Below are 12,339 nucleotides of genomic sequence, written 5' to 3' on the forward strand. Positions count from 1 at the left end.
GGCATGATAACGTGTGGTGTGCCTCAGGGCTCCGTTTTGGGCTCACTGCTTTTCCTCATCTTTATTAATGATCTTTCTGTTTGTTCTGAGAAAAACAGCAAATTTACCCTGTTTGCTGATGATACCACAATTCTAATTGACGATTTGATAGATCATGATCTTGAACAAACTACAAATACTGTTTTTAATGACATCTTAAATTGGTTCTCCTCAAATGGTCTCTCACTCAATGCAGATAAAACTCATTGTATGAAGTTCCATACATCACAAAGTAATCTCGATGAAATTAACATAAAATGTAGAGATCAACCAATACAGAAAGTTGAAGATACAAAATTCCTGGGTGCTTACATAGACAGCAAATGTAATTGATCAGTTCACATTCTTCATCTACGTAAAAAACTTAGCTCGGCAACATTTGCATTACGGGTAATTTCTTCAGTGGCTGAACTTGACACCATTAAGGTTGCCTGCTTTGGCTACTTCTGCTCATAGATGTCATTTGCTATCATATTCTGGGGGAACCAACCACTTAAAAAAAAAAAAAAAAAAAAACTACATTTAGAAATGAAACGTCTCACTCTGGTACAAAAAGAAGTTTACTACTCCAGCATTAAGCTGTTCAGTGCTCTACCACTACATATAAAATGTGTTCATACAGAACTGCCAAAATTTAAACAAGTTCTCAAAGATTACCTGACAGGGAAATCCTTTTATACTGTGGATGAATATCTTAAAGAAAATGTATACCATCACTAAACTTATTGTGTCTAGAAGTAGTTCAATTGATTTTATTGTGCACTTGAGCATTAGCACACTTTTTGTAACAACAAATTGGCTGTACCTGTATTTACTCTTGTAGGCCTAATATCTGATTTAACTTTGTGCTCTTATCTTTAACCTTTATTTGAAACTCCTTTTTCTGTTGAATGGTTGTTATGTTATCTAGCTGACATTGTATCTATTACTGTATTTATAGTATGTCTTACTTAATCTATGTACAATTTGGCATTGAATTGCCCTTGTATTTATTGTAAGTTTAAATTGAAACCTGTACAATTTGACACGTTCCATATCCTTGTGATTGACTCACTAACTGGATCTACGGAACATGAAATAAATAAATAAATAAACATTCTGGAGCCAATTACAAATAGAACTTTATACCCCAAATGGGGGAAAGAAGTGAAAAAGGGATAGAGTGAAAAATATATAAATAATAATAAATTGTGTTATGTTCAGACAGTTTCAAAAATTGGAGCCAGAAATGAAGATTCTAATGCCTCTGTAAATTTAGTTAAAATTGAAATGGATGGAATTCAGGGAAATTTTTAAGATGTTTAGAACAACTAATTATTTGAAATTTGTGAATGAAAGGAAGTTAGGAAAGAGTTAGATTGTTCTCACATTAAAGATAAAATAGATCAGTGGGAAGGTAAATACTTAATTGACATAGGGAGTCCTGTATCTGGAATATCAGGAAAAAACTTAAGGAGAAAATTCATGAGTGGGAAGAGAATTCTTTAATTGATGTAGGTAAATACAGTGTTCCCATTTTTAAGAAAGAAGCAGCGGAAAGAAAATTATAGAATACAAAAAATGGGAATATAATAAATATTCAAGGTACAGAAATTTAAGAAAGAACAAAGAACTTTCACCTAAAAATATATTATCTGTAACTTCCGGCTTTTCAAAATTATAACTTTTCAGAAAACAAGAAAAACTTTTCTCAAAGTTTGAAAATCATACTGTCTTCTTTTAAACCTGAAAACCTGTTACTTGCAATACATATACACTTATATTTAGAGTTGTGTCCCTACACCATTAAATGCCCTGTGACTGAACATATCGTTTTAAACTGAACTTAGTATTCAAAAAGTTGCATTTGAACAAAACTATGTTTGAATTTTTGAGATATGATTTTCATATGAAAACCAATTGTGTCCATGTAAATCACAAATATTTTATTTTAGTGTCCTATAAAAACCCCACCTCTCAGTTGTCGGTACTTTTGGGAAAGAATAATAAAACAGGTGCTTAGAAGTATTTTGGAAAGTGAGGCGTCCCTGTGAAACTGAAATGTATTTTCTTATTGTCAATCAAAATCCTCAATTTTATTTGGTCAGTATTCTCAGGGGAGGGGGAAGTGGGGGAGAGGAGGGGGATGTATGCGAGATGAAAGGAGAGGAGAAAGTGGGTTAACTCCATGCAGTATTTCTTTACTGTTTCTTCAAAGAACTTTTTCATTCATTTGTCAATAGTAAAGAAGTAGAGGGGTGGTGAAAGTGATAATGTACCTCTTGGCAATGGAATTAGAAGTACAAGAGATATGTTTTCACATTATTAATTTTTCTTGGGTCATTTATATTTATCCCTTGGGTTAGTAGCAAATGCTTATGAAGTAAAAGTCACTACCTTTCAATCCCATTGCAGGCTATAACAATGCATGTTTAGTAATCAATATTTTTGTTGCCTTTTCATTTCTATATATCATTTGCTCTGTAACAAAAATGAATATTTTGTGAAATATATACCTGTAGGGTCTTGAGGAAAACTGTGCACCAGGTAGACATCAATCTGGAAGGGAAGGGAGGGATTGTACGTTGCTTAAAATCTCAGTGTGAATTGAAAACATACCGTATTTACTCGAATCTAAGCCGCACTCAAATCTAAGCTGCACCTGAAAAATGAGACTCGAAATAAAGGAAAAAAAAAAATTCCCGAATCTAAGCCACACCTGAAATTTGAGACTCGAAATTCAAGGGGAGAAAAAAGTTTTAGGCCGCACCTCCAAATCGATACAAAGCTGGTTCATTGTAATATGAGACACAATTTAGGTCGAATGAATGACGATACAGCTACAGTAGTTTGGTTCGAGTCGTAACCTTAGCAGTTAAGCTTTAGCGCGTAGCCATTGCTATGCGTCAGGCGCTCCGTCCGTATTTATACGGGTACCCTTCCTTTTTCACGTGCTTCGTCTGGTTTGAATCGATTGCTTATTTTGCTTTGATCTGATAAGTGCCGTTTTCTTTGTTATAGGTGTTTGCGTCACTCTTAAGCTGAAAATGCATTACTGCACTGTGTCATGCATTGTTTGTCGCATTCTGATAGTGCGTGTTTTCAGCCTGTTGCGGCTCGCGGCATGGCTTGCTTTTGTGCGCGCTACCGCCGCGTACAATTAAAAAAACCGCCGCGTACAATTAAAAAAAAGAGAGAGAGGGGGGGGGGGGGGGGGAATCGTCTCACTAGCGAAACAATGACAAGAGACGTTACTTACACTGCTGCTTTCTTTGATAATGATCAACAAGAATCAAATAATAGACTGCGTATGATAGAACATGTTCTGAACGAGAGTTAGGCGAAAATTTTCTCCGTTTGAAAATCTTTGCGGCCGCTTCTTTATTACATCAAATTCTGCACAGAAATTAGAGTCATCTTAGATTTAAAAATCTAGTCACTTGCTGTGCTTCATTTCTGACTGTTTCACTATTAGGCATAAGAATAATACGAATATAAACATGACACGATACGTATATTCTTCCGCGTTTGCTGTTGTCTCACTCTAGTTTCGTAGTTTATTAGGCAGACAGGATTTAAATGATATAGCAACAAACACAAAAGAATACATGGCAAAATGTTTATATTCGTATTATTCTTACGGTGAAGAGAATACTGTATGTGATTCAAATTTCATCATGTTCCGATTAGCAACCATCTCTTCTCACAGACAGGAAAAAATGCAGAACGTAGAGTCTTGCCAGTCAGATTTTCGTAGTACACTGAAATTGTGCTACATTCGAAGATGAACAATACGGAATTTGTATTTACTTCGTTGGATAATGTACGAAAATGCAGTGGTCGAAACTCGCGGCGGAGAAAAAAAGCTCGTTTTCCACTTTTTTTTAAAAAAAATTATTTACTGACGCAGAGGTTTTGGCGCCAGTATTTATCTTTGTGCCTACAAAGCATGCCTGCATAGCGCTACATATATTTGACGGCAGAAGTTAGTTGTGGTGGCACGTACCAACATTTTTCATAACTTCTGCTTGCTTTGCACTCGATTCTAAGCCGCAGGCGGTTTTTTGGATTACGAAAACCGGAAAAAAAGTGCGGCTTAGATTCGAGTAAATACAGTAAATTTTATCCATTTGCCAAATGAGAAAATGGTGCTTATTAGTCATATCCATTAAGATGAAACAGATTACAACTTATTCTGTATGATGTGTGTCTTACAGTTAAAAGAATTTTATATCCCTTTGAAAGGTAGGTGTGTTGCTATGCTGTGTTATGCAGGGGGACTTGAGAATTTGCCATTTGTATGTACTTAGTTACAGTAACTTATGGTATTCTCACCTATTTGAAACTTTTACTTTCATAAAAACTTACTCTTTTTATTAAATCATGCCAGTCTTGAATGCTAATACAAAGAGAAAATATTTTCTAAAGCATGATTCTGATATCACTGAAAAGATGAAACTAGAGGAAGGAGCATGCTAAGGACAATTTGAGTAAAGGTATGATTGCTGAACACAAAGAAGGGACTAAAAGAGGTCAAGGAAAATGACAGCATCACTGTGGATGAAAGTGGATATTTAAATAAAGACAATCATTTTGTTTCTTATAAATATTTGTAAATCGGTTGATACATAAATCATTATGGACCTATGTTTGAACAGAAGGGAATTTGTGGAGAAAGAAACTGAAGTCTATTTGCATAATTTCCTATATTATTTGTATTTTCTTATTAGGTCTACAACTTTGCTTCCGCCATTTTACAATAGAGGATAGTAGCAGCAATTGATGGGGCAGGTGGTAGGTTGTTTAATACCATTAGCTTAGGCATGTGTAAGTGTAACACCATCAAAATGTTAATCAATTTGTGATTGCATCATAAAGTTACTCTCGATTGAATGTCAACTGACAACACCGTTCTTGTCGTTTGCAGGAAGTTTTAATTTTCTGATTTAATACGAAGAAATCTGTGGCTGAGGCTCATAAAATGCAGGGTAAGATCTATGGTGAGGCACTTACTAGTGAAAGAACAGGCAGAGAATGATTTCAATACTTTAAGAATGACAATTTTGATGTCAAAGACTGGAATGGTATTGTAAGAGAGAAGGTTTTCAAAGCTTCTGAAACCAATGGAAACAATTACAGTAGATCATTATCAAAGGCAATTGATACATTTGAGCCAGCCATTGTGGCTGAGCGGTTCTAGACGCTTCAGTCTGGAGCCGTGTGACCGCTACAGTCTCAGGTTTGAATCCTGCCTTGGACATGGATGTGTGTGATGTTCTTAGGTTAGTTAGATTTAAGTAGTTCTAAGTTCTAGGAAACTGATGACCTCAGATGTTAAGTCCCATAGTGCTCAGAGCCATTTTTTGATGCATTTGAGCTGAACACTGTAAGACAACTGGCTGTAATACAGTGATATACATGAAAAGATGATTTGCAGTATGACAATGCTCAACTCCATGTTGCAAAATCTGTAAAACCATACTTGAAAATGTTAAAATGGGAAGTCCTGCCCTACCTGCCATATTCTCCAGATATTGTTCCCTCTGACTACCACTTTTTTCAATGGGTGGCACACAGCCTGTCCAGATCAGCATTTCCGGTCATATGAATAAGTGCAAAACCGAATGAATTCATGGATCTTCTCAAAAGACATGCAGTTCTTCCACCACAGAATTTGTATGCTGCCCAAAAGATGGGAGAAATGAATGGCCAATTTTAATCATATATTTTTTGTAAGTTTTTCATAATAAAACCTCGACTTCAAGAAAAAAAATGGGGGGAAAATGTTGTAGGCCTAATATGTGAATGTAAATGTACACCAATTGCTTGAACATTGATTCAAAAATGATAAAAAATCAGAATAATAACCTATTTTATAATGTTGAACAAGTTAGCTAAATGTTTGTAAACTTTAGTTTAATTATTCGGTTTTTGTTTAAGCTATAGAAAATCCATGATTAAAGTTCACTTAGTTGTAACGTTATGTTAAATCACATTGTAGAGAAATGTCTGCCTAAATGTCTCTTTGATATCTGCTTCAATATATCATTATGCTACTTTCAAAATTAACAGAAAAGTATGCAAAGGATTATATGTTTGAAAATCACCACCCTGTGTTAGATATATCAGAATTTGTTTTTATTATACTTGCAAGATGTTATAAAAATCTTTCAATACAGCAACCAAACCTGCCTAAAATTAAGAATAATATTGTCAAAATTTAAGTACATGGGATAATTAATGTTATAACAAATACTTATGCACCATAAGGACACACAATCCCATAAACCATAAATGCGTGTGTGTCAGATGGGATGGAGGTGGGGTGTACTGAAATGAATCTGCCTATACCACAGTGTCACATGTTCAATAGTAGATGATGATTCATCTCTGTTTAATGAACTGTTCTATACCATTCATATGTGATGATGTTTCTTTGAAAATTGCATATCTTATGTTCATTATGGAGGTTTCAGAATCATTATATTGTTTGGTGACATTTGAAATTTCATTTATCTTTTTATATTTTTTCCTCTTAACTTTGAAAACCTATTTCTTTCATTTTTTGTCACTCATGAAAATGTTAATTATCCCACAAAAATAGATTTGGTTCTTTGTCAGTAAACAGATAATTGTTTATGTAACATTACCAGAAGCATTAAAACTTCAGTACCAAAAATTATGCTTAAGAATTTATAATTGTTCTTTCTTCATAAAATACGTTTGTGTTCTGATTATTGTTTTCTTTATAAATATTGTCTCAGACTTGCTACAATGTTATGTTAAAAACTCTTTGTACTGACAAGGTGTGCTATCATTGTTTACTGTGCATAACTTTGTCTGGAGAGCCCCTGTGAAGTGTTGAAGAGGATTGATCATAGGAAGCTGAGTCTGTGACTTGCTTCCATGTTAGATGGAATGAAATTTCTCTTGTGAGCTAACAAATGAATCTTTATCAAAAATGTTAACATTTGTAATGCATCAGTATGAGAAGAAATATAAAGCCAGACAAACCTAAAAGCAGTGTTTAATTTGAAAGTGATCATTTTTAACCTGTTTCATTTATTACATAAATGAAGAGAATCATATTACTGACAGAGCTGAGTACAATAACATACTTTGTTAATCTATCTTTAACAAGTTAATGTTTTTTCATAAGCTTGATAACACTAGTACCTCTGGAGAAGCTATACCTCATTGTTTAGTTGATGAAGACCTGAGCCAACAGTATCTACATAAAATTGGGGTGGATATATTTATTGTCTGTTAAATACTGTTACAGTCACTTAGGAATAGCCTATCTATAATTCTGTGTTATTTCTTAAAACATTATACATCAGTTAATGCTGAGAGAAATGTAAAAAACATCCTCAATTATCTATATTTTATTACCTTTGTGATTATTGAACTGATGGAATGGGGTTGTTGGATGGTGGAATACCATTTGTTAAAGAGAAAAAGAACTGTTACTACAATAAATTTCTGTTAGTGGGACATCCACAACTTTTACGTGCATTGTTGAATACTGGGTCCGCCATTTCCGCTGGTAGACGGGACAAACTAACAGTTCCTATGAGTAATTGTTATGTCAGTTTACATTCAGCTATCACTGACAATGCTGTACAAACTTGGGACCTGTTTGGACTTCCTCTGTAGGCCCTCACTGGTGCTTGCAATGTATGATTGACCTTTGTCATGTATGTTTGAAAGATGGTTTTAGCATGGTCACTTTTCCATGCTCCTTCTGATGAGGCATGTACATTAGAAGTGCTGCCTTTTAACTTAATTTGGACATGTACACATTGTACTGATTTTAGTTGCATCTGAAGATGTGTTTGTAAGACATCAGTAATAAAGATTTTGTACAACTGTAACTGAAGTTTCAGTTATGAAAATGTTACTACGATACCGGAATCATGAGGACGATAAAATGACCAATGAAAGAGTCTGTCAACCTCAAAGAGCACAATGCATCAAAAAGCTACCTAGATTTTGTGGTGAAACAGTATTTAGTCTGTCAGCAGTTGGTCAGATGTTGCACCAAATTTACTAAACTTACTAAAATGAGTGGGACTATATCTGGTTGTACAAGGTGTAATCAAAGAACATGGTGAATGATTTTTTTTCTTGTAGCAGCAGCTACTAATGCTACAACCATTTCATGTAATTTGTCTGATAGCCTTATGCATTGTGACAGCCAGCATCAAGTTCGAACACATTCTGACTTGTCAGTCAGTGTCCAGAGATGCAAGACTGAGATTGTGTCATATGTTATGGATTTTGAACAATGCATGAAAATTAAGTTCTGTTTCAAGTTGCAAAAAAGTGCCAAAGAAACTCAAAAATTGTTGAAATTAGTATATGATGATAATGCTGTAACTGTGAAAACTGTTTACAAGTGGTATAACAGATTTAAAAAGAGAAACGTGTTGCTAGAAGATGAGCAACATTTGGGACAGCCATTAATCTCAAAAACAGAAGAAAATGTGCAAAAAGTAGCAAAAATTATTTTTGTAAACAGGCAAATAACTATTTGAGAGCTTACCAAATGACTTAGCATCTTGTACAGGTTGCTTGATGATTTGCAGCCTGATATTTTGCAAATAAGACCAGTGAATGCAAAATTGACTCCCAGACTTTTGAGTGGTGAACGGAAGGGAAATATTGAGTGTCAATTTGCACTGAGTTGAAAGATCGTCTTCATTCAGATTTGGGCCAATGGCTTGCCTTCCTTATTCATTATGACAACATGCGTGACACATTACTTTGGATTCGTGAGTTTTTGGGTGGAAAAAGTGTTCCTATCTATCCACATCCATCCTACTCACCAGATTTAGTTCAATGCAATGCAAGTTCTTGCTCTTCCTAAAAATTAAAACTGTGCTTAAAAGAAAACATTTTGACACCATTCGTGACACTGAGGGGGGTCACAACAGAGCAGCTGAATGCCCTTCCAAAAGAAGCCTTCGAGAAATGCTTCCTGTCACAGATCCAATGTTGGGATATTGTAGTGTTTCAAGAATTTCCGCATAAATTCTAGAACCACTTGGCCTTCCATCGTCTCGATCTTACAATATTTTAGGTGTGAGTGGGAGAAAGGAACCCTATCGACTGGGCATCACCTGTCTGTGATTGCAGGTGTGAAATCAGTCGCAAGCAAAAGGTTGATGTGGCGGTTAAACACACCGCCAAGTACTTGTTGGGCAATCTATGGAAATTGTAGTGAAAGCACATGGAAGAACTAAGGAACTTCTGTGTTATTCTGTGCTGTTTGTAATTGTGACTATTGTTAGTGACAAAAGAACAACTGAGATTTGCAATTGTGAAAAAACTTTTATCTTGGGCTTGCTGGAGGCAAGACAAAATTTTCGATTTGTTGGTAATAGAGTTATAGTTGTTAAGACCATACTTAAATCTGTTTCTAATGTGAGACGATATGAGTGACTTACAAGAAGTCTAATGTTTATCTGCAAAGTGTGAATTTTGTTCTTTATGAAGCTCAAGTATACCGATAGTTGTTGGAAAGTATTCTACAAGTACGTAATTATTTCAAAATAGAGAAAGAGTCTTTAAGGTTCCTTTAACTAGCATCATTCTTCAGAGAAGTAGTTTATAGAGATTCCAGAAGCCGGCTATCCAGAGAAGAAGATCAGCTGTGAACACCAAGTAAGTCAACTCGTATAATAGAAGTGGGAAGTTTGCACGTACACTTCACACACTCTTAGTCGTCAAAATGTTAGAATGTGGCGACCGGTGTGAAAGGACCGAAGAAAACAGGAATTTTGAGATGAAAAAGGGAGAAAAAATCTATCAAGTCATGCCATAGCAACTGAGCATAACAAGACAAGAGAACTATTAAGAGAAACTGGATTATGCTGGAGTATCCGCAGGAGAAAATTTGTAAAGGCAAATAAGGGAGAAGATGTAAGAAAGTCACAATGTGAAAAACCAGAGAGAAGATCTCGACATATTAGCCTAAGAAGAGATACACCTAGAATGATACAGCTCAGAAGATCTGGTGCAGGGAGTATAGAGCTCTCACAAGCATCGCAGGGACACAGACATGGAAACCAGCCTACATCCGACACCACTGGCACCAGCTGCTGTTCACCAGTGCTGACCTGCTGTCTTATTCACTCACCTACTCTGCGAGAATTCTACGCCAGGTGAAACAGAGCTTTAGTACCTTAGGGAGAAGTGGTACAAACTATTTAATGAACTTATTAATGTAGCTATTTTACTTAAAGTTAATTTTTAAATGCTCACAAGATCTAAAGCTTGTAAAATTATGGATCACATTCAGCAAATTGGAGAGACGTCAGAACCAGCCATGGCTATGAGAATTACTAAAGAAAGGCCTGACTGGTCTGAGTTAGTAAATCTAATCAAAACTCAAAATGCTGTTCTAAGTAAGGAACTAAATGCGACTCTAAGAAAAGAACTAAGCTCATACATTGTAGTTTAAATGCTCAGAATGAAACTTTAGGATTGTTAAATGCCTAAGTCGACTCACAGACCAAAGAATCTGGTAATCTATGCAAAGGAATGGATGCTTTAAAGACTGAATTTGACACCTTGAATAGTAAAGTAGAGGATTTTAAATTAGACTTAAAGAAAGAATTAACCAATTCCTTGGACATTCATATAAATCAACTGTTCAGTTACTTTAGTCAGAAACAGAATAATCAATTACAAGATTTAGCAAAAAATTAGAATTTGATATTGAGGAAAATGTAATACTGTAGAATCAGAAATCAATGAAAAGTTAGGATTATTTGAAAATGTATGCAATGTTAAGTTTGATGCTGTAAAACAGTGATGTGTTGAAAAGCAAGAAAAGTTAATACCAATAATTCAATTGCAAATTACAGGTGAAAGTATGTGAGTGGATAATGTAGAAAGAAGATTCCAAGAGAAGATAGCAAACTCTGATATAGTAAATATAAGTAGTTTGGAAGAACAAGTCGAAGAAATTATAGAAAGAAAAGTTACCGAGAGAATAACATCCAGGAACGTGTCGCCTAGGGCTTCACCTGAACTTACTGATACCAGGAAGGGCGTAGATGACCTGTGGAGAGAAGTTAAGCTTATCCAGGACAAAGTAGAAAAATGGGTAATGTCACCTAATGTTGTGTTAACTAGTGGTAGTGGTGACCGATTTGCAGTGGGGAGACTATAAAAAAAAGTTTAAAGAGAAATACTGGTCTGCCAGTGCACAAGAAACGTTAATATCAGACCCACGGGACCCAGGCGGAGTCATCTATAAGCCATGGATGTTAACATTCTGAGTTAACGGGTGGAGTGACAACTGTTGGATCCCGAGTTGTTTTTAGTGTTTCTTCCAAAATAGTTTTCCTGCACAAAATTCCTTCAAAATCTTAAACTATTCTGTCATCTGTTCCTAAAATCATAAACTATCCTGTAATCTTATAACACAGAAAACCAGATATGACAGTCAAATAAAAAACAACCCTAGAGAATCACAGGTAAAACTTGATATTTAGATAAAGTGAAGTGAATGGAATATCATGTTTGTAGAAAATATAACATTGTGTGACTAGTCGAACAACCAATATATCATAGTATATAGATTTTCTACTTTGTATAGAATATTTTATACCTCTTATGAGATGTGATGTAGATGGGATGGTTTGTATCAGTTCTGAAAGGGGTGGGTATAGTGGATAAAACATGATTTACGAGAACACATAAATCGTGACTATCACAAAACACACATCACACCTTTCAAACAACCTTAAAAAACAAGTGCGTCTGATTCTTCATCACTTGCAATTTCCATAGGGTTACTAAGATTATCTTCGGTGACCTCAAGGGTGAAGGTGGCAATGTCCATTCTGTACAAGATTATTTAACACCAAACCTCCTCCGACATCTCACTCAAGCACCTGCGAGGTAGCAACCATTTCTACACACACACACACACACACACACACACACACACACACAGATATATGTGAAAACTATGACAGTTCTACATCGCCTCTAAAAACTGGGATGAATCTACCTCGAGTATACATAAGAAGAAGGTGTGGGTGAATGGGAAAAAAAAGAAAAACCCTAAGCAAGAGTGGAATTGGTCATGGTAGTCATCTAAGAAAAGTCAGCATAATAAATACTCCAATAAAGTGACGAATTGTAGGATAGTGGGACTCGAATAGCTTAAATAAGCATATTATCTACTGAATAGTGTATATAGACATGGTATCTACTGGAAGTATAGAAGTTGATAAGTAGAGGAGAACTCTAGGGATTAGGTGAAGTATTAAGAAGTATATGCAAAGTGTAGAGTAGATTTGTAAC

The sequence above is a fragment of the Schistocerca cancellata genome, chromosome 2 (genome assembly GCF_023864275.1).
Source record: "Schistocerca cancellata isolate TAMUIC-IGC-003103 chromosome 2, iqSchCanc2.1, whole genome shotgun sequence".
Taxonomy (NCBI): Eukaryota; Metazoa; Arthropoda; class Insecta; order Orthoptera; family Acrididae; genus Schistocerca; species Schistocerca cancellata.